Below are 6,574 nucleotides of genomic sequence, written 5' to 3' on the forward strand. Positions count from 1 at the left end.
TTGTAATGTGAGACTATCTCAAAGTGACCAACCCATGATGTGGTTCGTGGTAACTGCTACTCCAATAAATTAATCAGGATCATCATTTGCGCTTTATTTCTGTTGATTTTCACTACAGTAACATTTTAACTGCTTGAACTATGTTTCCAACTGCGGAATTTCCAATACAGATACACGATACCCTCTTGGCAGTGACACAACTTCATCCTTCGGTTGAGTTGATCAAGAGGTGCAATGATGTATTGGATATGTTATGAATTATATTCAGACATCCAAAGCTAAATGAATACTAATCTCTCCTGAGAAGTCATGCTACAGAATTCAACCACCATTCCGTCAGAACGGCAATGTAACAAGCATATCAAGTTAGATGGAACTGGTATTCACAGCAAATTAGCGATCATTCTTGTCGTTTGGCTTTGTAGTATACCTAGTATAAAAGAAGTCTGCTCATTAGAGAATAAACCAATATTTTAAAGATTATGCTCAATTAGCAGATTACAAATGAGGTAAATACACTAGCAGTCTTATAACTTGCGCGCGACGGTCAGTTTGATGCATAAACTTGTAAAATACATGATTACAATCATTGAACTTGCGTGGACGTGCAAATACGGTCATAGTTTCCGTACACAGGCGTATACACTGCCTGGGTGGCATGCCAGGTCCGCTGTGAGTGGCTTATAATGCTGCATGTGATGTTTTTTGTAAAACACCTCCAGATTTTGTTAATTACAACACATGATCGCACATCTTGTGCTTGGTAGAATGGAAAAAAATGGCGGCGGCTGGATTGAACTTCTGACCTCAAAGCATACAGCACTGAGTCACCTAGAAATCGATTGTTGTAATAACTTTGACAAATTGTATACATCTTTAATAATACTCGCTCAGGTCAACAGTAAAAGAGTAAATGAAAATAAAAAATCTATTGTGTGCTCCCACATGACGCATAATACGTGAGAAATAAATTTATTTGTGAGGTCGGAACATCCATTTTATCTAGAATTTTGAACCAAAAGTATCTTTAAGTAATGTGCTACAAAAACTATTACTTTTATTCTTAATAGATGTACAGTCTTAAATCTTTTAACTTCATAACAATCCGAGTTAGTGTTGATTAATTCTTTTACTGGAATTAAAGGCTACTAGCTAGCTGCGGACATTTGATGACCGTACATGTACTCAACAAGCAAAACTGCTCGTTAATTTGTCTGAAAAATTATGCATATTCATTCTGAGATATATTTTCTTTATCCAGATTTTAAAATTTTAAAATATTCGAATTCAATACAGAATTTGTTGATTTGTCCGAAATAATTTACGTACACTCATTCTAAAATCTATTTTCTTTTAGCGAGATTTTTTAATTTAATGTTATTTGAATTCAAAAAAATTATTTGTTTTTTTGAAATAAGTTAAGTACATTCATTATGAACTATATATTCTTATGTATATTTTAAAATTTAAAATTACTGGAATTCAAACAAAAATTTGTTGACTTGTCTAAAAATATACGTAAACTCATTCTGAACTATATTTCCTTTTATCTAGTATTTAAAATTGAAATTATTCAAGTTCAAACAAATATTTCGTTGATTTGTCTGAAAGAATTTGAGTGCACCCATTCTGAACTATATTTTCTTTTATAATGATTTTGAAATTTTAAATAATTTGAATTAAAACAATACTTTGTTGATTTGTCCAAAAAAATATGTACATTCATTCTGAACTTCATTTCTTTTATCTTGATTTTTAAATTTAAAAATATTCGAATTCAAACACATATTTTGTTGGTTTGTCCGAAAGAATTTATGTGCATTCATTCTGTAATATATATTTTCTTTTATCAAGACTCTAAAAAGGGAAAATGTTCGAATTCAAACAAAGGTGATTTGTATGAAAATTTTACAATATTTTGACCATTTCAAGGGTGGGAGAAGTGTTTGCCATTTCGAAATTTTAAAAAAATTGTCCTAGTCTAGTACGGTTAGTTTGCTCAGTTTGCATGTCCCAGTCGATGTGTAGAACTTGCTCTGTATTATTTGCATCATATAATAAAGCATACATCTTAGCATTTGGCACAAATATATGTCTAGCTGGGTGGTTTGCTCACATCAAGATACCGTAGAGGCAGTAGGATCAATTCACCACGGCACACATTATTTTAATTCTCAGAATATTTCTGCGGCCCATCTATTCCAACCGCCTGAGGCGCTTTTTTTGCGTAAAAAAAATTTCGAGGTGCTATCTGCAAATCTATGTAACATCCCGATTCTCAGAATATTTAAGAAAAAGTTTTCCAAAAAATCAGGGCAAGAAAATTTTCGTTTGGTAATGAAGCTTAAATTGTACTTTTATAATTCGGAGGATTTAATTTGAACTAATACCGACTTAAATTAAATTTGAGTTTTGTTGTTTCTTTTAGTTGGGTTTTATTTTGGTCTTAAGCATATTTAAATATACGAGTTTGTGTTTTCTTCGATTTCTAAGTTCATGATATTTTGTTTGAGCTTCTTTTTCATTACTAGATTTTTCTCTTAGGAGAGGAAAATCAATTTGTTTCCCTCTCTCAAACTTTGTACCAAATTCCCGTGGACAGTATGTATTTCCTCTCTCTTCCCTGTGTTAAGCCCACCTATATTTTTCTCACACCCGAATGGGCCAACAGCCAACTTTTCCTTTCTTCTTTCTCTCCCACTTGGACCTGGGCCAATACCCAGCCAAGCCAGCGCCTCCTCTTCGCTCCCTCCTTAAATTTCAATACAGAAGAGAAACAACCGCCTACATGTACATAGGAAACTCCTGCATCCTCCTTTAATTCCTCTTTCCTTCCTTATTTCTCTTCACCTTCCATCTTCCAACCCCAACCCAAGCTCTTCTCCTTCCTCACGCACACGAAGCTGAAACGTACACGCACTAGCACTCCTGATTCTCTCAAGCGTTCTCAAATCCGTGAGTATATATATATGAGTGCCCCTTGCTCCTCTTGCAGACCCATATCAACTCCTCCCTTCTCCCTTCCATGATCTCTCCAAAACTCTCTCCGAACTACTGCTGCTCCATGGATGCCGGCGCTCGTTCCCGGTGGTGTAGACCATCTCCATCAGCACTCTTGCGCCACAAGGTTCCTCTCCACACCATGAATCCATTCAGAGAAGAAAGAACGCGTTCCGTCGACCAGATGCAAACAATTTTGCATGTCCGCCAACACTGTTTGTCGAGTTCTTCGCGTCGTTCTATCAAACTCGGTGAGCAACTATCCAATACCTTTTGTGCGACTTCAAAACATCATTCAATTTATCTCCTAGACATCATAGTTCCTCCTATTTTTATCGTTGGGCATGTTGATGCTATCCGTCGCATAAACCGTAGGTCATGGTCACATTTCCATTGTTTTTGTTCATCGTTTGATCTCCCCAGTAGAAGAAACGTTTTATATGGCTGTAGCAATCCCGTAGTGGAGTTAGGTTACTTGTTTGGTTAATCGAGTTTTATTATAGATTTTTGGTTGTTTATCGGACTATTTATTAATATGTTATTTTCTTGTGTTCTTGATACGCGTAGGAGTGTGTGCTAGTGATACGTCTCCAACGTATTTATAATTTTTGATTGCTCCATGCTATATTATCTACTGTTTTGGACTATAATGGGCTTTATTTTCCACTTTTATATTATTTTTGGGACCAACCTATTAACCGGAGGCCCAGCCCAGAATTGCTGTTTTTGCCTATTTCAGTATTTCGGAGAAACAGAATATCAAACGGAGTCCAAACGGAATAAAACCTTCGGGAACATTATTTTCTCACCGAACGTGATCCAGGAGACTTGGACCCTATTCCAAGGAGTCAAAGAGGCGGTCAGGAGGGTGGGGGGCGCGCCCACCCCCTAAGGCGCGCCCCCTGCCTCGTGGGCCCCTCGGTGCTCCACCGACGTACTCCTTCCTCCTATATATACCTACGTACCCTCAAACGATCAGAACAGGAGCCAAAAACCTAATTCCACCGCCGCAACTTTCTGTATCCACGAGATCCCATCTTGGGGCCTGTTCCGGAGCTTCGCCGGAGAGGGCCGTCATCACGGAGGGATTCTACATCATCATAGCCTCTCCGATGAAGTGTGAGTAGTTTACCTCAGACCTTCGGGTCCATAGTTAGTAGCTAGATGGCTTCTTCTCTCTTTTTGGATCTCAATACAAAGTTCTCCCCCTCTCTTGTGGAGATCTATTCGATGTAATCTTCTTTTAGCGGTGTGTTTGTTGAGACTGATAAATTGTGGGTTTATGATCAAGTCTATCTATGAATAATATTTGAATCTTCTCTGAATTCTTTTATGTATGATTGGTTATCTTTGCAAGTCTCTTCGAATTATCTGTTTGGTTTGGCCAACTAGATTGGTAGTTCTTGCCATGGGAGAAGTGCTTAGCTTTGGGTTCGATCTTGCGGTGTCCTTTCCCAGTGACAGAAGGGGCGGCAAGGCACGTATTGCATCGTTGCCATCGAGGATAACAAGATGGGGTTTATTTCATATTGCATGAATTTATCTCTCTACATCATGTCATCTTGCTTAAAGCGTTACTCTGTTTTTAACTTAATACTCTAGATGCATGCTGGATAGCGGTCGATGAGTGGAGTAATAGTAGTAGATGCAGAATCGTTTCGGTCTACTTGTCACGGACGTGATGCCTATATACATGATCATGCCTAGATATTCTCATAACTATGCTCAATTCTGTCAAATGCTCAGTAGTAATTTGTTCACCCACCGTAGAATACTTATGCTCTTGAGAGAAGCCACTAGTGAAACATATGGCCCCCGGGTCTATTCTCATCATATCAATCTCCATCACTTTAATCTTGGTTTGCTTTTTTACTTTGCCTTTTACTTTTCACTTTGCATCTCTATACCAAAAATACCAAAAATATTATATCTATCAGATTTCACTCTCGTAAGTGACCGTGAAGGGATTGACAACCCCTAATCGCGTTGGTTGTGAGTAGCTATCGTTTTGTGCAGGCGCGAGGGACTTGAGCGTGGCCTCCTATTGGATTGATACCTTGGTTCTCCAAAACTGAGGGAAATACTTACGCTACTCTGCTGCATCATCCCTTCCTCTTCGGGGAAATCCAACGCAAGCTCAAGAGGTAGCAAGAAGAATTTCTGGCACCGTTGACAGGGAGTCTACGCAAAAAGTCAACATACCAAGTACCCATCACAATTCCTATCTCTCGCATTACATTATTTGCCATTTGCCTCTCGTTTTCCTCTCCCCCACTTCACCCTTGCTGTTTTATTCGCCCTCTCTTTCCCAATCTCCTTCTCCTCCTCCCTCTCTTTTCTGCTTGCATTTTTGTTTGCTCGTGTGTTGGATTGCTTGTTTGTCGCGATGGCTCAAGATATTACCAAATTCTGTGACTTCACCAATACCAATAATAATGATTTCCTTAGCACTCCGATTGCTCCTCTTGCCAATACTGAATCTTGTGAAATCAATACTGCTTTGTTGAATCTTATTATGAAAGATCAATTTGCCGGCCTTCCTAGTGAAGATGCCGCCACTCATCTGAATATCTTCATTGATTTATGTGATATGCAAAAGAAAAAAGATGTCGATAATGATGTCGTTCAATTGAAGCTATTTCCTTTTTCGCTTAGAGATCATGCTAAAGCTTGGTTTTCATCTTTACCTAAAAATAGTATTGATTCTTGGAACAAGTGCAAAGATGCTTTTATCTATAAGTATTTCCCTCCCGCTAAGAACATCTCTCTTAGAAACGATATTATGAACTTTAAGCAACTTGATCATGAACATGTTGCACAAGCTTGGGAGAGAATGAAATTAATGATACGTAATTGCCCTACTCATGGTTTGAATTTGTGGATGATTATACAAATTTTTTATGCCGGATTAAGTTTTGCTTCTAGAAATCTTTTAGATTCGGCCGCGGGAGGCACTTTTATGGAAATCACTTTAGGAGATGCTACTAAACTCCTAGATAATATTATGGTTAATTATTCTCAATGGCATATTGAAAGATCTTCTAATAAAGAAGTGCATGCGATAGAAGAAATCAATGTTTTGAGTGGAAAGATGGATGAACTTATGAAATTATTTGCTACTAAGAGTGTTTCTTCTGATCCTAATGATATGCCTTTGTCTACTTTGATTGAGAATAACAATGAATCTATGGATGTGAATTTTGTTGGTAGGAATAATTTTGGTAACAACGCTTATAGAGGAAATTTTAATCCTAGGCCATATCCTAGTAACCCTTCTAATAATTATGGGAATTCCTACAACAACTCTTATGGAAATTATAATAAGATGCCCTCTGAATTTGAGAATAGTGTTAAAGAGTTTATGAATTCACAAAAGAATTTTAATGCTTTGCTTGAAGAGAAATTGCTTAAAGTTGATGATTTGGCTAGGAACGTTGATAGAATTTCTCTTGAGATTGATTCTTTAAAGATTAGATCTATTCCTCCTAATCATGATATCAATGAGTCTCTCAAAGCCATGAGAATTTCCATTGATAAGTGCAAGGAAAGAACCGCTAGGATGCGTGCTTCCAAA

Source organism: Triticum dicoccoides, chromosome 1A, assembly GCF_002162155.2.
Source record: "Triticum dicoccoides isolate Atlit2015 ecotype Zavitan chromosome 1A, WEW_v2.0, whole genome shotgun sequence".
Classification (NCBI taxonomy): Eukaryota; Viridiplantae; Streptophyta; class Magnoliopsida; order Poales; family Poaceae; genus Triticum; species Triticum dicoccoides.